The sequence below is a fragment of the Oncorhynchus gorbuscha genome, linkage group LG07 (assembly GCF_021184085.1).
Source record: "Oncorhynchus gorbuscha isolate QuinsamMale2020 ecotype Even-year linkage group LG07, OgorEven_v1.0, whole genome shotgun sequence".
NCBI lineage: Eukaryota > Metazoa > Chordata > Actinopteri > Salmoniformes > Salmonidae > Oncorhynchus > Oncorhynchus gorbuscha.
In genome coordinates, this window is record NC_060179.1 from 68024605 (window position 1) to 68049189 (window position 24585).

General features: G+C 42.8%; 1 protein-coding gene across 3 annotated transcripts in view; it reads left to right on the forward strand.

Moving 5' to 3' along the window:
* The first annotated feature begins 2821 nt into the window (after nucleotides 1-2821).
* Nucleotides 2822-24585, forward strand: part of akt3a (v-akt murine thymoma viral oncogene homolog 3a) — a 135929-nt gene continuing 114165 nt past the window's right edge. Inside the window, exon 1 of one of the 3 annotated variants that reach the window (XM_046357310.1) lies at nucleotides 2822-3001. The gene's annotated coding sequence lies outside the window, so the exon portion shown is untranslated. The other 2 variants (XM_046357311.1, XM_046357309.1) reach the window with 2 other exon arrangements.

Genomic DNA, 24585 nt, shown 5'->3' on the forward strand with positions numbered 1-24585 from the left:
TAAGTGACTGTTTCTCACTCCGGAGACCCGGGTTCGTAACCGGGCCCTGACACATTTATCTTCAGTACATTTATCCCTTTAAATATAGTGTACCTTTAATTAGAATTTTGTTGACAGACACAATAGATTAAGAGAACAGGGTCAGAATATAGGAATCAATGAAAGAAAGCCATCTATGTATATTCCTCTCAGTTTAGATTAAAAAATACTCTGATCTTGTCGATTATTTAAGCACATTTTAGTGTTAGGAAAGTATGTATGAAAACAAAATGGTTTGGAGAGCCATTTCGCACAAAACATATTGATGAAAAAAGTTACCTTGGTTTGATTCTTCCTGAAAGTTTTCATACTCAAGTTCAATCCATAAAATATTGGAAGGTGTAAAACAAAGTGTACAAATAGGGTTTAACAATAATACTATAAATCTACTCCATTTCAAATATGCTACATGTCCCAAAATATTGCACAACGTCTCTCTATATGCACAGAGAGAAAAGTGTATAAAAACAGAATTACGTTTCATTTACGCAAGCTTATCTCGGGTCAACAATAATTTACAATTTGGTGTAATTTGTGTATTTGTGTGAAAAAGATTCCCTTTTGAGTGGATGAGGTATTATGAATTTATGTGTGTAAACATGTTTGTGTATGTGTGTGTGTGTCAGCATTTTCATGTGTGTGCACGTTCTTGTGTGTGCACGTCTGTGTGTGTGCGTGTTAGTGTGAGAATGTGTTCACATCACATGTCTGTTTGTGTGTAAGTGTGTGCAGGGAGGAACACCCTTCGCCCCTGTGTGGTGGTCAGGTTGAGCTCCCCCCTGAGCAGACGGATGGCAGAGGGAGGGCGTCTGTTGAGCCCATAGCCCTGTGAACACACAATACAGTGTGGCACGCTCGCCTCCAGCTCCACCTGTGTAACAGCAGAGCCCCAGCAGGCCTCTGCCCCCTATACTACCTCTGTGTCCTTCCCTCTGCCATCTGGGTCAGTCAGGGAACCTGGGCCTAAGCCACAGTCTGACCCCCCACACCCCAGGCCTCACGTGGAGTTGTGAGGGGATGGAGTCAGCCTCTGGGACCCAATGCCCACAAGGCTTCCTCTAGCGTACCTGACTGGGACAGTTCTAGAGCAGCTGCTGTCTGTAGCCTATATCAAGCTCATCATCACCACCTGAAAACAAAATTGTTGGACCAAATCATTCAACTTACACTGTCTCATCTACGTATGTAGAATGTATGCACACATGACTGTAAGTCGCTTTGGATAAAAGCGTCTGCTAAATGGCATATATTATTATTATTATTATTATTACGTATGAGATTGAGCAGAAACTTTGTTTGAATAAAAATATTTAGAATATACTATTAAGACAAGCAAGTGTGGATTGTAAATATAAATATATTAAATTTTTTGACAGTATCAATTCATCTATGAATCATTGCTATTAATGGGTGAAATATGTCAGGAGAGAAAATAATTACAGACTGATACAACATTGAATGAGAGATTAAGCACCTACCATATCATCTAAGTTAACTTAGTTTTCAATACATCCCCACTATGAATGAAATCAAGCCTTCATAATATTACAGAATAATAGGCACTAATTTAGGCATGACACATCATGAAACTCGGTAACACTTTCTACACAGTAGTAACTGTAATAACAATATAGTAGTACTATGTAATGACATGGTAATATGTGATTACGCATCTTAAACTTGCTTTCTAGTAGAGTGATAGATCTATAACCCACATTTCTATGTGAATTTAGTGGGGCCACACAAAAAGTTACATATTGGCACTTTAACTCTAAGCAGGGTGCAGTTCAATCTTTCACCACATGGGTGGCTGGTGTACTAGTTTGCACTAATCTGAATAGAATTGTATTAGAGAGAAATCAGATATGAACTACAAGCAGCTAAGGTTATAATATCATGATGAAACTGAGACAGAACAGCTATAGTGATTACATCCAAATGAAAAAGATGTTATTGTACATGTTAAATATGAAACAAAAAAACAAAACAAAAAAACAAAACAAAAACCAATGTACTTCTTGAAGAAAATAATAATAAACATAAACTATAAACTATAGTTACTACTCTTCTAACCTTAGAAATATCCCCTCAAGCTACAATGGTAAACTATAGCAAAATATACCAAAAGAGACAACCACACAGCAGTTTTCAGCTGTCGGTGCAACACAATGTAGAACTTCAACAGAGCTATTTCCAGATGTTAAGGTGAAACAGATTGATCGTCTGTTAATGTGAATCAGATCAGTTTATGTTGTTTTCACTTCCTCTATGATGTCTCCTCACATGCAGGCACGGAAACCTCCACTACAGAAACAGCAGAGAGAAATATAATATAATTTAATAACATTCTATTCTATTGTTATATTACTTATGGCAATTGCAAAAACGTTGTTGTAGATTTTGTCGCACTTTGTGAAAACTATGTGTCCAACTTTCTAACTACGTCCAACAAGTGAGTATCAGATGCATATTAACAACGCATATTAACATTATATTATATTTCAGGCAAAGCAATGATCATCATTCCTGATTTCACATATTCTTTCACTTACCCTATGTACCTTAGGCTACACGACACATTACATAATGATAGAATTTCATAATCCTGTATGAAATGTTGGGGATTACACTGCAACATAGTAAAAGGAAAGTAAATAACTCAGTATGTGTGTGTGATATGGGCTGTGTTGGAAATATACAGAGGAATGCGCTTCTTATCAAAGTACCTGATTCTCGCGAGGGTTGGCTTAGCAGAGAGAAACACGGAGGAGAGTGAGCAAAATAAGGAACAGACAACCACCCAGCCAGCCTGGTGTACAGAGCAGACGGGGACAGGGATAGACAGAGCCAGGAAAGCCGTCCGAGAAGTGGCTGGGAGTGACGTCACGAGTTTTCGGAACGTCAACAACAACCTGCAGCATCAGAACCTGCCAGCGGCGGTTCCCAGTGGGCGGTTCCTGGGGTAAGAGGAGTTACTGTCGCTTTTTTTCTGCCACCACAACCTCTCTGTATTGTCTGAAGCCATTCCAGCAGCGACACAGTTCATCATCTCCTTGTGTTTCCGGCCGAAGCGGCTTCTCTCTCATTTATTCACACACGCACAAGAAAAGCGCGAGCTTAAAAAAGTACAGGCACGATAGGGGAACCCATTGCTCTCCCCACGACTTCCCGCGCCAGTCAGGTAATATCATTATGACAACAACCATAGTTATGCTACAAAACGGTTGAAAATATACTTCTGATACTGTGTTTATGTGAAGTTAGTAGTATTCAAGAATGGTGGAAGCTATGTCCACTGACAGCTAACGTTAGCCAGAGTGTTTGTAGTGCTTGCTACGTGACGATGATGCTGATGCTGCAACGAGGCTGGGAGTGCGAGACAGTAGACAGGAGGGTGGTGGAGTGGTCTGGGTCGGGATCTGGCCTAGAGTGTGTGCTTTTTCTCAGCATTGCTTTCTGCCCCCTCCCCCCTCCAATTAAAAAAAAACTATAAATCTCGAGGGAATAAATTGTTTACGTCAGGCATTAAATATTATATACAGTCAAGTATCTGAATAGCCTGTAAAGTCGATTCTTAATTATTTAGCTCATCTGCTAGCAAGCTATTGGCGTCATGCGTTTGCTTGACAGCTCTTGAGGTGAGATGATGCAGTTGCTACTGTTGTGCTGGCAGGCTATCATTGGGCGCGTTCAAGGAGATTTTGTGAAGTTGGTGTCACCGCCTTTCAAAGTGTGTTGCATTATGGGGATACAAATTGTCTGACTTGCGCCAACATGTTGACTGCATTGCAGTTGCTCCTCACCAACTTCAACCTGGAGCAATCGCCTGCGTTGTAGGAGGATCTATTTTCAACCAATCGTTATGGTGTTTTTGTTTGAGCCAGCGACAAAACGGGAACAAACTTTTCTGTGATTCATATATAGAGTGGATATATACAAATAAATAATATTTAAGACCTCTCATCAATTGATTGTACAGACAAATGATTTCAGTTTGAGTGTGTGATATAGAGGTTAGAGACATGTTTATTTGGAGAACTACGTTGACACTGCCATGCATCTGAGCCTTGCTGTTGGAAAACCACAACAGTGTCCGACTTTCCACTGTCGCAGATGCACCTCCCCCGACCTCACTCATCGACTTTCGTCTACAGTGGGCTGCATCAGCCGAACAACTGGAACATGCGAATTTTCAAAAAGCAGCCACATTGTTTCCATAAACCCTTTGAACCCTATGCCAATTTGATACTTTGTGTGCCAACAATGTTTGCTAAAGCTTTTGTTTGTTTATGTCTGCATTTCTGCAGCACTATAATAATTCAGACTGATATAATTCAGGATGTCTTGACCCACTCAACTATGTGACACTGTCACTTTATAATGAGGACTAACATTTGGAGTGAAGATCATATACCCCTACCACTGCCCATAACCACTGGTACAGTGATAGGCTTTGTCATTTTATGACAACTAGGATTCTAATGCAGCCTCCATGTAAATCATACAGTAGGCTATAAGAGTTGACAAGTGATACTGACGTAATTCAGTACAACTGACAAGATAAGAGGAACTCCTGGAATCCATCAGACATCAGCATCCGCCAGCGTTCAATCACACCTTTTCATTTCCTTAATTTCAAACCAAAACACCGGTCTCGCTCTCTCTTGTTACTCTATGTGTGATCCTTATGAATTTTCATTCTCCGTTCAGGCACTGTTCTGCTCCTTTGGTATTATCCTAATTCATGTCTAATTCAAAAGGCACAAATACAATAGTATGTTTAGTCTTGTGGGCTAGTCTGTGCAGATGATAATGGCAATAGATTTGTATTTGATAGACAACTCATTTTGACTTGGCTTTACTTCCATATCAGTTTTTTTTTCTCCAGAGTTTCTTAGAAGGGAAATGCCTTTGGACAACAGCTGCTGTCCTGGGTCTGTTCTAAGATGTTTGATGCTAAAGGAAGTGGAAGTTAGGAAGTGTGTGGCTAGGCTTAATGTACTAAGTGCTTCCAGAAGCCATCTTGGGTTACAGAGCAGTAGGCCTAGTTTTTATCTGGATTCTTAAGTGTGCTGCAGAAGTCGTGTAGAGCAACATGATATCCCTCCGCTAAGGAATCACTTGTACCCTTGACCAGGGTCTTGTTCATTAGGCACAAATGGGAGCATCGTTTAAATGCATTTCAGAACCACTTCAAAAACTATTTGATGCATCTTAAGGAGCTTATGCAGTCTGTTGATAAACAAATTAAAAACATGCCAGCCAGGGCATGTGCATACTGTTTGTTTAGACTGTACTGTCTACAGAATACAATAATTCTAATCAAGGCTTTTAGACATAGGTCAGCAATTTGCATCTTTCTATTATTTCAGCTGTCTGTCATGTTCTGTATTACATTAGTGATGGGGAAAGATGTATACGGTTACATATCGGGATATTGTTGGGGACGATATATCCTATAGTTTTGACTAGAGGTCGACCGATTAATCGGAATGGCCGATGAATTAGGGACGATTTCATGTTTTCATAACAATCGGAAATCTGTATTTTTGGGCGCCCCATTTGCAGATTTTTATTTATATATATATATATATATTTTACACCTTTATTTAATCTTTATTTAACTAGGCAAGTCAATTAAGAACACATTCTTATTTTCAATGACGGCCTAGGAACAGTGGGTTAACCTCCTTGTTCAGGTGCAGATCGACAGATTTTCACATTGTCAGCTCGGGGGATCCAATCTTGCAACCTTAACTAGTCCAACGCAATAACGACCTGCCTCGCTCTGGTTGCACTCCACAAGGAGACTGCCTGTTACGCAAATGCAGTAAGCCAAGGTAAGTTGCTAGCTAGCATTAAACTTATCTTATAAAAAACAATCAATCATAATCACTAGTTAACTACACATGGTTGATGATATTACTAGATATTATCTAGCGTGTCCTGCGTTGCATATAATCTGACTGAGCATACAAGTATCTGACTGAGCGGAGGTAGGCAGAAGCAGGCGCGTAAACATTCATTCAAACAGCACTTTAGTGCGTTTTGCCAGCAGCTCTTCGCTGTGCATCAAGCATTGCGCTGTTTATGACTTCAAGCCTATCAACTCCCGAGATGAGGCTGGTGAAACCGAAGTGAAATGGCTAGCTAGTTAGAGCGCGCTAATTGTCGTTGTGTTGCTGGTTCGAGCCCAGGGAGGAGCGAGGGGAGGGACGGAAGCTATACTGTTACACTGGCAATACTAAAGTGCCTATAAGAACATCCAATAGTCAAAGGTTAATGAAATACAAATGGTATAGAGGGAAATAGTCCTATAATTCCTATAATAACTACAACCTAAAACTTCTTACCTGGGAATATTGAAGACTCATGTTAAAAGGAACCACCAGCTTTCATATATTCTCATGTTCTGAGCAAGGAACTGAAACGTTAGCTTTCTTACATGGCACATATTTTACATGGAACATATTGGACTTTTACTTTCTTCTCCAACACTTTGTTTTTGCATTATTTAAACCAAATTGAACATGTTTCATTATTTACTTGAGGCTAAATTGATTTTATTGATGTATTATATTAAGTTAAAATAAGTGTTCATTCAGTATTGTTGTAATTGTCATTATTACAAATAAAAAAATAAAAAAAATTGTCCGATTAATCTGAATTGGCTTTTATGGTCCTCCAACAATCGGTATCGGCGTTGAAAAATCGGCCGACCTCTAGTTTTGCCAATATCACAATATTATTGTGCACCAGTTAGCTTTACCTGCACCAAAACTCCAGTATTTCTCCTTCATAGTTTGTTCTCCATCTAATTTTTTAGATATGGAGCCAATTTGTTTTCAGGTCTTTTATTTCCACGACTGATTAAAACATGTTTCTCCTGGCTCTCTCTTGTCCCTCTGCAGCAGACATATGGTGAGCAACATGTTTGGAACATCGAAGCACAATACATATTGTATCGGCACCAAAGTATTGTGATATTATTGTATCGTGAGGTCACTGGCAATTCCCAGCCCTATATAATAACACCATGACGTTTCTCTTATGTAGGCTCTGGGAATGTGGATGGTCTGTCTGGGATAGTAGGCTATTTGCTTAATAGGCTCTCAATGGGAGGAGGCTGCGGGCAATTCCACTGTAACTGAGTGATGCTGAGACAGTGCAGATGCAAAATTTGGTAACAGAATGACTGTACAAACCATCATTCTATTACCCAACTTTGCATTTGCACTGTTCTTCAGGTAGGCTAAATGTGGTTTTGCAAAATTTTCTGTGGAAATTGTTAAAAGTTGTCCTTGTGAATAAAGTTGAACTTTGCAATCATTGTTTTTTGTTTGACATATATATTAAAGTGAAAAAGTGAGTCTTAGCATCACTCTGTTACTGTGGAATTGCCCATTTGGCTCCTGAAATAGATTTAGGATATTTAATCCTTCTGTAGTGATTCTTGGGGGAACAAGGCCTGTCATAGTTATTAGGGTTGAAAAAGTCTGGGAATGTTCAATACATTCCCTGGTTTTCCCAAAATCCCGGTTGGAGGATTCCCGGAACCAGGAGAGAATAGACAGGAAATCCCCAGCCGGGATTTCGTGAAAACCAGGGAATTCCCAGAATTTTGCAACACTAGTCACAGTGTTTGCATGATGAAGCATTATGTTTTTGCACACTATCTATCTAGTTTAGAGAAAGAAAAAAATTTGAGTAAATTCAATGTTGTTGTAAATCCCCCAAAACGGAATCAAGCCAGGCATTAGCCAAATAAGTGTTTTTTTGTCCAGAAATGCTTGGGTGCTTGTATCATTCTATATATTCTTTGTTTCCTAAATTTCAGCAGCTGTAAATTAATTTATGTGTACCTAGCCTATATTCTTGCTGCTGTATGCTCCAGCCTCCAGGGCTGAGGGAATTGTAAATGCTTCATGGTGTATTTTTGAATGGAATGAGGCGTTTCAGATTCTTTTTCTGCTTGTATCCTCTAGGTCCACCCCCACAGTGAGAGTCAGGTCAGCCTCTCACTCTATAGTTTACTTAGTAGTTCTGATTTGAAAGTGTTTTATTTGTAAATGTGTTGATGGGCAGTGGGCACTAATTGGCCTTTCATATTGCTATGGGGCGGCAGGGTAGCCTAGTGGTTAGAGTGTTGGACTAGTAACCGGAAGGTTGCAAGTTCAAACTCCCGAGCTGACAAGGTGACAATCTGTCGTTCTGCCCCTGAACAGGCAGTTAACCCGTTGTTCCTAGGCCGTCATTGAAAATAAGAATTTGTTCTTAACTGACTTGCCTAGTGAAATAAAGGTAAAAAAAAAAAAAAGTACAACCCAGTGTTGGAGGTTACATAGTCACTATTGGCTCCATGTGTATGGCTCCATGTGTATGGCTCCATGTGTTCAGTGCCTTGTGAAGATAATTCAAGTTATTTTTTTACTAGTACAGGGCAGCCTGTACTAGTACAGGCTGCAGCCTGTAATAATAATATACTGTACTTCTAGAGATTCTGGGCCTATATGTCTACAGAATCTCTAGGAAATCAAATGTCTTCTGTCTGCTATCACCATGTCTACAAACTGGCCTGTTCCTCAGGATAAGCATTGATAGTTATTCATGGTGTATAATGTATGTTTGATTCCCTTGTGGCAAGTGTGTCTAGTAGTTCACACTGGCCTTATCTGATGCTCACTGCATGCTCTGCAGGAATGTGCTTCATGAGTTTATTTTGCTGTCATCTCACTCATTGGCTGATTCCTTTGTTTTCTTCAGTGGATAGGATCTGTAGTGTGAGTGTTGCCTATAAAGATAGGCTAGGTATGGATTAGTCTAGTGGGTGACAGTACAGTATTGCCCATTGGAGAGTGATCACAATCAACTGGAGTTCAGTGAATTTCCCTAATATTGGTGTGCTGTTCATTTTGATTCAGGGCTGTTCCCTGACATGGTGAGATTGATTAATGGTGTATGGCTGGCTGGTACCTCATACTACTGCACATTGATCAAGTACTGATACTCCCTTCAAAAATTATTTGATGTAGTGCCATTCTTACGTATTTTATTCCTGTTGTTACTATTTTATTTTTATTTTTTACTCTGCAGTAAAGTCTACACTCGTATTCGGCACATATGACAAATGCAATTGGATTTGAGTTGATTTGGCTGGCTCTTTCTGGACACTCCCTCCGCTCCCCTCTCCATCAGGGCTGCGAATTGGCAGGGACCTCACAATACAATATAATCACGATTCTATAGATATTGTGATTCGATACTGAGATTTTATTGCAATTCGACGTTCCAAATATATTGCTCTCTATATGTCTGCTGCAGAGAGACGAGAGCCATGAGAAAATGAGTTTTGATCAGTCATGGAAATAAAAGTGCTGAAAAGATGTTGGCTCACTATTTACAAAGAAGATGGAGAACAAGCTATGATGGAAAAATACTGGAGTTTTGGTATAGGTACACCATCACTACTCTCCATCCCCGTGTGTTAAATTAAATTACTATCTCAACGTTCTCCCTCTGACTACATCAAGACATTGAATTCAGCGTTGTTGGTTTTAGCACAGCTGAAGACTGTTCTGCGGTGACAGGCTTACAACAGCAGGGCTGGGGCTTCGTCACACTGGATCTCAGCTCGCCACCGTGTCTGTCACTCAATCTGTCTGAGGCGGAGGGAGGGTGCAGGGGAACATAGTGGAATGGTGGCCAGCAGCCCACACTGCTGCCTCTGCCACACATGAAGAGCCAGGCATGATATCGACAGTCAGCTCTCGGTCCTTCTTCCGCCTCTCTACTACTATAGACTAGTACTACACAGACTTGAGCTATCAGACAGGCTGAGTCACCATATCCTCTATGACTCCTTTTATTATTTTATGTGCTCTGTCCTTTATACTATAGTCATTCATTGACAGTCATATGAAATCCAGCAGCGTTCTGTGCAAGGCAATGATTGGGAAGCTCCGTAACCCATAAGGCTGTGGCTGAAACCCCCTCCAGCCCCATCATATACTCATTGTGTACACCCCAGTGATTTTATAGGCTTCAATGTGCTACACAGCCAGCCAACAGATCTTTCTGGGAGGCTCCATCTCCAAGTTCACTTTTATGTTTGGGTGATGCCAGGGTGGGTTCATCTTTTATAAAACATGGCACACAATTTGATCTGTTTTTCTCCCTATAGGACTGCTGTTATCTGGTGTGCTGCTTTCACAGCTCAGTCCAAAATACATTTAGAATTCTAACCTCACTCATTACGATGCTAACAAATGTTCCCTAAGCAATAGGCTATTACTTCAAGTGTTCAGCATAGCAATTCGGAGACAATGAAATTGAAATATGATCTATTGTCTTGAAATGCAATCTATACATTTTCATGGATTAAAGAGCCTCTAAGGCCCCTTTGATTATTATAAGGAGGCATTATTTGATATTGATCTCAGGATAATAGATTGTGTTATACCACCTAGGAATTTGAAATGAGACATGCATGCCTTGCTGCCCCTCACTGAACATTTTCTTATGATATATTTTGGTGGAGGATGTTGGCAGTTGTAAAGTACTCTAAGGATACAGTACTCTGGTTGCATGGTGCTACAGTATGGTGCTACAGTAGGATTCTAACACTGATCACAAGGTTTCAGTTCAGAGTCTCTCACATTTTTCTCGCACTATCACCATCTGTACAGTATGAAGTATAAAGTTACCTATGGGATTTTCACCTGTAAGAGATGCTGTCAACCAACAGCTACTGCCAAGCGGCTAACGTTAGTACTGCGCGGACCCTGTTAGCCTAGTACACAGTGTCTTTACAAATGACTGACATTTTAAAGGTTATCTTCTGTGGCAAAGAAGGGGGTCGAGTGATAAGTGGCAGATATGTGAGAGCAGAACTAATAAACGGGCTCTGCCCGATCACTAAAATGGCCACCCCTGTCAGAACTACAGATCACAAAATGGCCGACCGCCAAAACTACAAGTCCCAGGAGCAAGGGGAACCCTCAGAAGGTGGAGCCGACTCACAGATAAAGGGTCAAGAAAAACCAGGAAGAGGAAGAGAGGGTGCTGGAAGGATCTATGATCAATAGAGAAAGAGACTATAGAGATTGGCTGGATTTACCGTGTATGAGCTGGATTGTTTTGGACTTACCTGTTGGCGTTTGGACCTGGACCTACCGAGAACCCGATTTGTGTACCAAACCCTGCTATCCTTGACCTCGCCTACGGCCTGGGTGGACCAGGACGGAGAAACAAACACACAGGTACTGTCCTGTTCGAAAGAACTCTCATACTTGGGTTATTTGGTGACAGTTTACCACTTAGTTTGTGACAAACGCTCCTAACCTTGAAGAGGTATGCCATACGTGGTGGAGGATGCGGGCAGACTAACATACCACTGGCTAGGTAGAAGGAAAAAAATAAATAAATGTTCAGTTAGCACTCCAAAGGGGAGTCAGGTTTTTTTTTTTTGGCTTTGTTTGGTTAGGACAGTTTTTCAGGAAAATGAGTATGGAGGGAGCCATACAGGCCCTGTTACAAGCGGCGGCCGCCCAACAAGAGGCAACTAGAGCTCAACAAATAGCTCATCAGGATGCAATGCGAATGTATCAGGACACGTTACAGGTCCAGCACCGCACCAACCAGCTGCTCAGAGAAGAGCAAGAGAGAAACACCCGGGAGTTAAGAGAAGGCCTAAAGGGGCTAGCCGACCAAATTGGGGCTAAATTACCAGCTGCAAATACCCAGAGGAGGGCCAATCATGTTCTTCAAAAAATGACAGCGCAGGATGATGTGGAAGCATATCTTACCACCTTCGAAAGGACGGCAGAGAGGGAGAAGTGGCCGAAAGAAGAATGGGCAGGGCTTCTGGCACCATACCTGGCAGGGGACGCTCAAAAAGCATATTTCGACCTGGAGTTGAAAGATGCACAGGATTACGATAAACTAAAGGGAGAGATCCTGACTAGACTGGGAGTGACCGATACCGTGAGCGCACACCGCTTCCACCAGTGGTCCTACCGACCGGGACAACCCCCACGAACACAGATGTTCGACTTGATTCACCTGGCACGGAAATGGTTGCGACCAGAGACCCAGTCATCCGCCGAGATCGTCGAGACCATCGTTCTCAACCAGTTTCAGCGAGGTCTACCCCAAGAAGTGAGACGATGGGTTGGCCAGAACGAGGTACTTTCCGCCGACCATCTCGTGGGCCTGGTTGAACGGTATTGTACAGCAGGAACAGCTGAGCAGGCACAGGAGGAAAGATTCCCGTTCCCCAGGCATGGGCGAACCATCGGACAGGGTAAGGCTGTCCCAACATATAGAGGGGGAAGAGAGCAGCGTGGGGCCATGAGGAAAGAATCAGAATCAGGCCGAGACACTAAGGGAAAAAACGGAAACCGGGACTGGGTGTCGAGGGGGTCTTCCCCCCCGGACCCCTATTATCTGTTACAATTGTAATCAACCAGGACATATTGCAGCCTACTGCCCTATTAAAGAAGAGCCAATGCAATGTAACCTTGGTGAAAATGAAGATGATATACAGTATGCATGTCCTGTTGTAACCACTGTACTTGAAAGACCAAGAAACAATCATATGTGCAGGGTGAAGGTTGAAGGGAAAGAGGTTGAAGCACTGCTGGATTCCGGCAGTATGCTAACCGTGGTCGTTGCAGGCCTAGTGCCGACTCATAAACTGGATACAAGACAGGATATCAGTGTTACATGCATTCATGGGGATACCCGTCTGTACCCCACGGCCTTAGTGAGCATACAAACAGAGGACGGTCTGCTGGATTATGAGGTCTGCGTGGTCCCAAAGATGCCATATGATGTAATATTGGGTAGAGACTTTCCTAACTTTGCGAAGTTAGGCCACAAGAATGGCATATTTGAGAAGCCAACAACCCTGACCAAGCAAGACGAAGCATGGGGCCTTCAACCAAAGCCAAGAAAAGAGGTCTCCGAGGGGACAACATCACAGGTGCTAGTAGGGGAGGAGGATGAAGTGGCAAACCTCGCTGATAACGAACAGCCCGGTACTAGTGGGGCTGGGGTCGATCTGAATCCAGAGGACGATGATCTAGAACCAGCAGACCTGACAGAGTCCTTGACTAATTTTGGGACGGCCCAAAACCAGGATCCAACCCTGCAACAAGCCAGAGCAGATGTGCAGGTCGTAGATGGTACTCCCATAAATGGTGGGATGAAGCCTAATAGTTTTCCCCACTTCATCATGAAAAGGGGTTTGGTGTACAGAGTCTCGAAAATAGGGGTTGATGTGGTGGAACAGTTGTTGGTTCCCACTCGGTACCGGAGGACAGTACTGGATCTAGCTCATGGGCACATTCTGGGTGGACACCTTGGTATCGATAAAACCCGAGACCGGATTGTAAGGAGGTTTTACTGGCCAGGAATTCAAGCTGAAGTGGCTCGGCATTGTGGAGAGTGCCCGGAGTGCCAGTTAACAGCTCCCCGACCAGCTTTTAGAAGCCCGTTAGTGCCACTCCCCATAATCGAAACACCATTTGAGAGGATAGCGATGGATTTAGTGGGCCCACTGCCCAAATCCGCCAGAGGGCACCAATACATTCTGGTCATTCTAGATTATGCCACTCGCTACCCAGAAGCCATTCCCCTTCGGACGATGACTTCCAAAAATATTGCAAAGGAATTAGTGCTCTTGTTCACCAGGGTAGGGGTTCCAAAGGAGATCCTTACCGACCAGGGGACCCCCTTTATGTTCCACCTTATGGCGGACCTTTGTAAACTGTGGCAGGTGAAACAGTTGAGGACATCGGTTTACCATCCTCAGACGGACGGGCTGGTTGAGAGATTCAACCGAACCCTGAAGTCAATGCTCAGGAAGGTAATCGATAAGGATGGGAAAAACTGGGATTGCATGTTGCCGTATCTGATGTTTGCCATTAGAGAGGTTCCTCAAGCCTCGCTGGGGTTTTCTCCCTTTGAGCTGGTATATGGGAGGCATCCCCGGGGAATCTCAGACATCGCCCGGGAAACCTGGGAGCACCAATCCACCCCGTATACTAGTGTCATAGAGCACGTCACGGCTATGCAAGACAGGATAGCCACAGTCATGCCCATCGTCAGAGAGCACATGAGACAAACACAAGAACACCAGAGGCACACTTATAACCGGCAGGCTACCCTGAGGGAATTTCAACCGGGAGATAAGGTGTTAGTGCTGATCCCCACAGTAGAGTGTAAACTACTAGCCACATGGAAAGGGCCATATGAAGTACTGGAGAGAATAGGAGAAGTCAATTATCGGATCCGACAGCCAGGTCGACGGCCCCAGGAACAGATTTATCACATAAACCTGTTAAAAGCATGGAGAGAGAGAGAAACACTAATGGTCACATACCCCACACACATTCAGGAGACAGCCGAAGTAAATATTTCACCCACTCTGTCCCCAGCGCAAGTACAGGAAGTAAAGACCCTGATCCAGAAAAACAGAGATGTGTTTTCAGAGGTACCTGGCCGAACTGAGGTTACGGCTCATGATATCGTTTCCCTACCAGGGAGAAAAGTGAGTATGAGGCCATATAGGGTACCCGAGGCTCGACGGGCCGCGATTGGAGCAGAGACTGAGAAAATGTTGACAGCTGGAGTGGTCGAAGAGTCACATAGTGAGTGGTCTAGCCCAATTGTGATGGTCTCCAAGCCCGATGGGTCGTTGCGGTTCTGTAACGACTTTCGGAAGGTAAATGAAATCTCGAAGTTTGATGCCTACCCCATGCCCCGAGTAGATGAACTACTGGAGAAAATTGGTCATGCTCGGTACATTACGACCCTTGATCTGACAAAAGGGTACTGGCAAATTCCTCTGACCCCCAGGGCCAAAGAAAAGACAGCCTTTGCAACACCTGACGGTTTGTTTCAATACACCGTCTTGCCATTCGGCTTACACGGGGCCCCAGCCACCTTTCAACGGCTCATGGACGAAGTCCTAAAACCGCACAAAGCATACGCCGCAGCTTATTTAGATGATGTGGGGATCTACAGCCCAGATTGGGAATCCCACTTACCCCGGGTACAGGCAGTGTTAGATGCCCTTAGAAAGGCAGGGCTCACGGCAAACCCTGCCAAATGTTATGTGGGGTTAGAGGAAACAGAGTATCTGGGATACACTGTGGGAAGAGGATTAATCAAACCCCAACATAAGAAGGTGAAGGAAATTAGAGAATGGCCGAAACCAGTAAATAAGAAGCAGGTCCGAGCCTTCCTAGAGCTGACCGGTTACTACCGGAAGTTCATCCCAAGTTATGCCACAGTGGCCGCCCCACTTACCGACATGACTAGAGCCAGAGGGCCAAACATGGTCAAATGGGATGAAAGGGCCACCAAAGCATTTAGGACATTACAGGAGGCTCTCTGCTGTAACCCAGTGCTGGTGGTACCAGACTTCGAGAAAGAGTTTGTGGTTCAGACGGATGCCTCAGAGGTCGGCTTGGGAGCAGTGCTATCCCAAGAGATAGAAAGGGTGGAACACCCCATCCTGTTTTTAAGCAGGAAGCTGGAACCACGGGAAAACAACTACTCAGTCGTTGAGAAAGAGGCGCTGGCAGTAAAGTGGGCTCTAGAAAGCCTGAAGTACTACCTGCTGGGGTGCCACTTCACCCTCATCAGTGACCATGCCCCACTCACCTGGATGCATAGGGCTAAAGAGAAGAACGCTCGGGTGATGCGGTGGTTTTTGAGTCTCCAACCGTTTCATTTTGACTTGAAACACAGAGCAGGGAAGGAAATGGGAAACGCGGATGGGTTATCCCGCATGCATGCATATTTTGCTGTGGTAGCCCGACCTAGGGGGTCGGATCTAGGGGGAGAGATATGTGGCAAAGAAGGGGGTCGAGTGATAAGTGGCAGATATGTGAGAGCAGAACTAATAAACGGGCTCTGCCCGATCACTAAAATGGCCACCCCTGTCAGAACTACAGATCACAAAATGGCCGACCGCTAAAACTACAAGTCCCAGAAGCAAGGGGAACCCTCAGAAGGTGGAGCCGACTCACAGATAAAGGGTCAAGAAAAACCAGGAAGAGGAAGAGAGGGTGCTGGAAGGATCTATGATCAATAGAGAAAGAGACTATAGAGATTGGCTGGATTTACCGTGTATGAGCTGGATTGTTTTGGATTTACCTGTTGGCGTTTGGACCTGGACCTACCGAGAACCCGATTTGTGTACCAAACCCTGCTATCCTGGACCTCGCCTACGGCCTGGGTGGACCAGGACGGAGAAACAAACACACAGGTACTGTCCTGTTCGAAAGAACTCTCATACTTGGGTTATTTGGTGACAGTTTACCACTTAGTTTGTGACAAACGCTCCTAACCTTGAAGAGGTTTGCCACACTTCATTGATGCCCCCCCCTTGCCTGTCCCTTCAACACTCAGCCAGAATCTGGACCATATCAACAGGATAATAACGTAAATATCTGGACGAGGTGAGCAGGGTACTCACTAATGATTGTAACACCCTGCATGTACTGTACATTGTATTCAATAAGGAGGTTCATTTCACTCACCTCGTCAACTCATTGTCCACTCAGTTAATTGGGTTCATTCATACAATTGGGGTCAAAAGCACCTTTAGTAAGTCACAAAGTAAGATACAAGACATTTGCTATCTGGTTTGTCCAGTTTGGTTTTCCAAGAAAAAAGGGACGTTCAAGGGAAGTGCTGGCCTGGGTCTTAGAACATACAGTGCCAAGAACACAATAAAGGGGACAGTATATTAAATCATGCCAGTAGTTGTGATAATATCTCCACTCCAGCCAGTGTTCACTTTGAGAACTACATAATGTGTATGTTACTCATGCTGCTGTAGACTGTCTCGTACACACACTTCCAGGTCAAATGTTAGGCTATATTGTAATGTACTTGGTGGCATCAGTAGTTTTAAAGAGACTGTAATTGTTAGTCGGCAAAGTATTGTGCATTATACAGTGGGGCAAAAAAGTATTTAGTCAGCCACCAATTGTGCAAGTTCTCCCACTTAAAAAGACGAGAGAAGCCTGTATTTTTCATCATAAGTACACTTCAACTATGACAGACAAAATGAGAATAAAAAATCCAGAAAATCACATTGTAGGATTTTTAATGAATTTATTTGCAAATAATGGTGGAAAATAAGTATTTGGTCACCTACAAACAAGCAAGATTTCTAGCTCTCACAGACCTGTAACTTCTTCTTTAAGAGGCTCCTCTGTCCTCCACTCGTTACCTGTATTAATGGCACCTGTTTGAACTTGTTATCGGTATAAAAGACACCTGTTCACAACCTCAAACAGTCACACTCCAAACTCCACTATGGCCAAGACCAAAGAGCTGTCAAAGGACACCAGAAACAAAATTGTAGACCTGCACCAGGCTGGGAAGACTGAATCTGCAATAGGTAAGCAGCTTGGTTTGAAGAAATCAACTGTGGGAGCAATTATTAGGAAATAGAAGATATACAAGACCACTGATAATCTCCCTCGATCTGGGGCTCCACACAAGATCTCACCCCCGTGGGGTCAAAATGATTTAAAAGATCAAAAATCCCAGAACAACATGGGGGACCTAGTGAATGACCTGCAGAGAGCTGGGACCAAAGTAACAAAGCCTACCATCAGTAACACACTACGCCGCCAGGGACTCAAATCCTGCAGTGCCAGACGTGTCCCCCTGCTTAAGCCAGTAGATGTCCAGGCCCATCTGAAGTTTGCTAGAGAGTATTTGGATGATCCAGAAGAAGATTGGGAGAATGTCATATGGTCAGATGAAACCGAAATATAACTTTTTGGTAAAAACTCAACTTGTCGTGTTTGGAGGACAAAGAATGCTGAGTTGCATCCAAAGAACACCATACCTACTGTGAAGCATGGGGGTGGAAACATCATGCTTTGGGGCTGTTTTTCTGCAAAGGGACCAGGACGACTGATCTGTGTAAAGGAAAGAATGGATGGGGCCATGTATCGTGAGATTTTGAGTGAAAACCTCCTTCCATCAGCAAGGGCATTGAAGATGAAACGTGGCTGGGTCTTTCAGCATGACAATGATCCCAAACACACCGCCCGGGCAACGAAGGACTGGCTTCGTAAGAAGCATTTCAAGGTCCTGGAGTGGCCTAGCCAGTCTCCAGATCTCAACCCCATAGAAAATCTTTGGAGGGAGTTGAAAGTCCGTGTTGCCCAGCAACAGCCCCAAAACATCACTGCTCTAGAGGAGATCTGCATGTAGGAATGGGCCAAAATACCACCAACAGTGTGTGAAAACCTTGTGAAGAATTACAGAAAACTTTTGACCTCTGTCATTGCCAACAAAGGGTATATAACAATGTATTGAGATAAACTTTTGTTATTCCACCATAATTTGCAAATAAATTCATAAAAAATCCTACAATGTGATTTTGCACAATTGGTGGCTGACTAAATACTTTTTTGCCCCACTGTAAATGCGTATCGCGTTATAGGCTACAGAACCTTGGAAACCAGCGTGACATTTCATTAAGTTAGCATCATTTGCACTGCCAATACCACGGTAGCTCTCTCAATGGGCATCTTTGGTCAAATTGACTTAACTAGATACCTAAAGACCTGTTGTGTGACTGTACATCTAAAAATTTCACTGAAGAAAACGAGACCCAAAACAAATAGCAAATGCATCTGCAGAGGAATTCTGCCAAACAGTTTAGCTCTACTGTTTCCTGTAGCATGTGTCAGTAATCCTGTGTGATTTTTGCGATGTAGTGAAGGTGTGAGTTACTATACTGTGACAGACAGTCAGGTGTGGGAGAGAGAGTATTGGGTGAATTGTGCATACACCGGCTCTGTGGTAGACACTCGGTGGATCATGTTGATGCGGCTCTAGCTTAATAAATGACTGTGGGTCTTCCGAGTGTTCACCACAAACTGCCGTCAGGAGATTTACTCTAAAAACCATTGCTTGACTTGGATTGAAATCGGTTCCGGTGCTCATTTTGGGTGCCGGTACTGTTTACATTTAGGTGCAGGAACTCCACAATACTTTTTGAGCTATTATTCTATAAGAGGAACAGGAGCTCAAGCAGTATAATATTTTTAGGTGCTGGTACTCAGCTTTGGTGAGCTCCTACCTAAGCCAAGCACTGCTGATAACTGGCACTTTTGTGGAGTTGTGTGTCATTTATTCCCCAGCCTGATATGACAAGGCTTTTCTTAGATGTGTCAGCAGGTCTGATCTGAATACTGATGCCAAGCAGAGCTCCACAGTGGAATACACAAACTTTGATTTATTAAGCTAGCCTATGGTGAGTCTTTACACAGTACAGTGTGGCAAGGCAAGGTTCTATGGCACCACAATTGAAATGCTTGCAGGTTTGATTCTCTCTGGACTGGCTATTGGATTTAGTTGAATTCCTTGTACATTTCACAGTACTCTTCTGGTCCTTGATGTAACATAGACATTCACAAAACTATTGTCTGTCAAATCCTTTCTTTGCAAATTAGGTAAACAGGAAGTAACAGGCGACCATGATACATTGATGCATTGTTGCACATTTTGGGGAATATTCAGAGGTGGAAACTTTCCGTGGGAATTAACAGGAATACATGGGAATTAACTGAAATATATATATATATATATTTTTTTAAACATCTAAATTCAAATGATATTAATTTATATATATATTTCAGTTAATTCAAATATATACAAATTAATATTAATACCATTTAAATTGAGATGTTTTTAAAAATATTGGATACATTTACCATATCATATGGAGACAGAAACATAAACCTTTTACCTTATCATAAGTAGACATAATAGAAATAAAAAAACAATTTGACTCTCAACATGGGATGATTTCACTGAACAACAAAAGAAAGGGAATATTGAATGATCCCCAATGATCCACCGCATCTCCCAAAAACGTTTTCAACATACATCTGTAAAATGATAGTCTAGGAACTAAAGCTTTGGTTGTCTTCCTTTCAGGTTTCCATGTCTTCTCCCTGGACCTCCTCAATGTCCACCTCTTGAACATCAGACTCTGAGGCCTCATCTTCACTGTCACTTTCCAACCTTGTTGAGGATGGCTCGTGGTCAGGCTCAAAAAGCCTCAAATTTGCCCGGTTGGCCACCAATTTTTCAACCCTTGTATTGGTCAGCCTGTTGCGTGCTTTGATGTGTGTATGTTCCCAAACAAGGACCAGTTGCGCTCTGAGGCAGCTGATGTTGGTGAGATTTGGAGTTTGATGGTGGCAACAGGGGAAAGAGCCTCAGATCCACACAGTCCCTTCCACCAGGTGGCTGATGAGATATGTTGGCACGACTGCCATATTGCATCTCCATTGCAAAGCCCTTGCTTGGAAGTGTCCTTCGCCAGACTGCCAAGAACCTTGCCCTCATCCAGGCCAAGGTGGCGAGACACGGTAGTTATGACACCATAGGCCTTGTTGATCTCTGTACCAGACAGGATGCTCTTGCCAGCATACTTGGGGTCCAACATGTATGCTGCGGCGTCTATGGGCTTCAGGCAAAAGTCTTCACACTTTTTGATATATTTCAGAACTGCAGTTCCTCTGCTTGTAGCAACAGTGAAGTGGGCAGGGCTGTATGGATTTCTTCACTTACATCTGCAAGCAGAGTCTGAACATCAGACAGGACATTGTCTCCCTCAATCTGTGCAATGGCTACTGCTATAGGTTTCAGGCTTACCACTCTTTCCCAAAATACATAATCCGGGAGGATCCTCTTGATGGGGCTGTCCATATCGGCAGACTTTGATATGGCCATTTCTTGGAGAGACACTTTCCCCTCCAGGAGACTGTCAAACATGATGACAACGCCATCCCAACAGGTGTTGCTGGGCAGCTTCAATGTGGTGCTCTTATACTTCTCACTTTGCTTAGTGAGGTAGATTGCTGCTTTAACTTGATGACCATTCACATACCTAACCATTTACTAGGCTCTCTTGTAGAGTCTATCCATTGTTTACAGTGCTATGATGTCCTTGAGGAGCAGATTCAATGCATGAGCAGCACAGCCAATTGGTGTGAAGTGAGTGTAGGACTCCTCCACTTTAGACCAAGCAGCCTTCATGTTCACAGCATTGTCTGTCACCAGTGCCAATACCTTCTGTGGTCCAAGTTCATTGATGACTGCCTTTAGCTCATCTGCAATGTAGAGACCGGTGTAACTGTTGTCCCTTGTGTCTGTGCTCTTGTAGAATACTGGTTGAGGGGTGGAGATGATCTAGTTAATTATTCCTTGCCCACAAACATTCGACCACCCATCAGAGATGATTGCAATTACAGTCTGCTTTCTCTATGATTTGCTTGACCTTCATTTGAACTCTGTTGAATTCTTCATCCAGAAAATTAGTAGATATAGCATGTCTGGTTGGAGGGGTGTATGCTGGGTGAAGAACATTCAGAAATATCTTCCAATACACATTGCCTGTGAGCATCAGGGGTGAGCCAGTTGCATACACAGCTCGAGCAAGACATTCATCAGCATTTCTCTTGACTACGTTCCACCACTGTGTAAAATAATCGTCTGATTTCAGAAGGACCATGAACTGTTGCTTTGTCTGTCACCAGTGCAAATACCTTCTGTGGTCCAAGGTCATTGATGACTGCCTTTAGGTGTCTGATTCATAATTTTCACCCTGAATAGTAGTAGAGCGACTTTTGTCAGAGATTGCTTGTTGTGAGCGCTGAGGGAACTTTATGCACTTGGCCAGATGATTCTGCATCTTTGTTGCATTCTTCACATATGATTTGGCACAGTATTTCCAAATGTACACAGCCTTAACTTCTACATTAGCTGCAGTGAAATGTCTCCACACATCAGATAGTGCCCGTGGCATTTTCCTGTAAAGATTAGGAAAAAAATGGTAAAATCCCCAAAAACAATTCCATGTAGATAAATAGTTAAGCAGTTAGATTAAACAACTCCTTTGTAAGATAAATGTTTTAAAATGAAACATGTATGGAAACAAGTGAATTTACACTCCTCAGTTAGCAGGCTGAAGCAAGCTAAAACCCACATGGTAGCAAAAACTAACTAGCAGAAATTGTTAACAAGTTTAAAATGATTTAAACACACTTTGCTGTAGGCTACTATTTACAAAAAATAATGTCGTGAAAAATATGTTCACCCCACCCAGAAAATTTACCATAAAGCATGTAATCCTTGGCTCAGACAGTGTAGTAGTGTGGGCTCAATAGCATCTCATTAGTGTGCAAGATCTTGAGAATACATGTGATGGAAGAATGCACTGTGCATGCAGAGCATTGCAATTCCATTGAATTGGGGATAGTTTAACAAAAATATGCCACAAGACCTAGAATTGTCTTGTGTGTATCCCACAAAAAAAAGGTTCACTGTTATAAGCTTTTTTGATGAATTTAAGCAAAATTACCCATATTCCCTGGCTTAACGTCCCATTGTTCTTAACTGACTTGCCTAGTTAAATAAAGGTAAAATAAAAGTAAATGTAAAAAATGCTAAATTTCTAACAGAATTCCGCAAATTTACCAGAAAGTTTCCGACCCTTTGCAACCCTAGTTATGACACACACATAAAATAGCATTTGTGTATAGTTTAAGGCTATGACATACTGTCCTGTATATTATGTAGCCTACGTTTACAGTACAGTAATCCAATGAATGAATATTGTCTACTGGTCAGACACTTCTGAATTGGTGAACGTCAGAGTGACCACTACTTCTAATACTGTTTGGAACAATGGTTATGTTGCGTCTCCAGTGAAGACCAGGCACACTACTGTAGCAGTACTAGAGATCGTCACATGACTCTCTGAGGCTTCTGTTGTAGCTGGTCAGTAGGTCGATAGGTTAACTGGCGCTTTGAACTCCTCGGTGTCGAACAAATTTGATTGAACAATTTAGTGGGTCTGTAATGTTTTGAGAACATGCTGTTTTCAGAAGTAGTAAGTAAGTAACCACTCTGGCAAAATCAATACTGCTCTAGTGGTCTTGGGAAATCAACTCCTGCTGTTGAACATTAAACACAACCTAGTTAAAGGGATACTTCAGGAATTTGGCAATGAAGCCCTTTACTTCTCCAGAGTCAGATGAACTCATGGATATAATTTACATGTCTCTACATGCAGTTTGAAGGAAGTTGCTCACTAGCATTAGTGCAATTTCTAACTAGTGTTAGCACAATGACTAGAAGTTTATGGTAACTGCTAGCATGCTAGACTCCCAGTCATTCTGCTAACCCTAGTTAGCATTGGCTTACGAAGTTCCTTTTCGATAAGATGATAGCTTAGATAAATCAGACTTGAGTCTCCAGCTGGAGACTTGAAGAAGAGGCTCACTCAACAGCCTATTCGATGGAAGTTTTGAAAGGTAGCATAGGGTCATTGACAACAGTGTTATTTTTAGGAATGGCGTATCGTATCCTAGAGTTTCAGGTCAGTGATGTGCCCCCACAGCCCACACAAGCCTCTCCCCGGCCACTACAGCCTCCATCCTGTTCTCCTGGCTTCTCACCAGAGGCTCCAGCTGCCCACCCACCACCCCCTCCAATACTACCACCGTTTATGAATGAATCCTCAGGCCTTAGCTCAGATCAGATGAGAGATGAAGTAACTGAGTGTCGTACTGCTTTACTCAGGTTTTTAATTTAGCCCTCTAGTTAAGGTGCTGGGGGGTTTGAACTCTAATAAGGAAGAATGTTTCCTCTGAGTGTGCTTACTAGTCTAGTCATTAGTGGAGTAAAGTCAGCAAGGTATTAGATTAGATAGAACTTGTGAGAAGAGACACTTTGTTTGTCTTTCCTGTTTGTCTGTGTCATCAAATCCGGGGTCAGCTTGATCTTCACCCTGTTAATCCTTGAGTCTAAGCCGGGTGAGGGGGGGATTGTTTTAAGATGGTCATACCAAGGATCATTTATCTATTTGATTTTGAATTGTAGGACCCCCTTAAGGTATAAAATATTTATATATATTTTTGGGGAATTTGTCCTTACAGCTATTTGGCCATAGAAACGCATTGAATAACAGCTTCCTACATGGATAAATAGATAGTCCAAAAAAGGATCAAAAGTAAGTTTGTTCTGTCGTGTCTGTCCTATACCTGAGAGATAAGAAAGATCGGAAAACTATTTTTTCTGTATTTATTACATGTATTTAACCCCTTGTACTTCCATACATCTTTTTAACAGGTACTTGGCTACCTTCAGATTGTGTTCGTGAGAGTCTCATCTTTCGTTAGAGGGGTCATAATAGTTTTAGGCAAAACCGTTCGTTTGCTACTATGGTTCCTTGAGAATACCTTTTTTTAAATGTTATCATGGTCTGACAAACACGGTGGATTGAGATGCAGCCCATGCAAAACAACTGATCAGTTTAAACTGATGGATTTTGATGGGGATTTTTTTATTTACCAATTATATTTCTGCAGGGGCGCGGACATCGACTCTATGGGGTTAATAGCATAATCAATACCTTTTTTGATGCTTGATTGACTTTGTTTTATCTTATTGGCCATTTAGACGAGAGGGAACATTTAGGTTAGATGTTTGTCA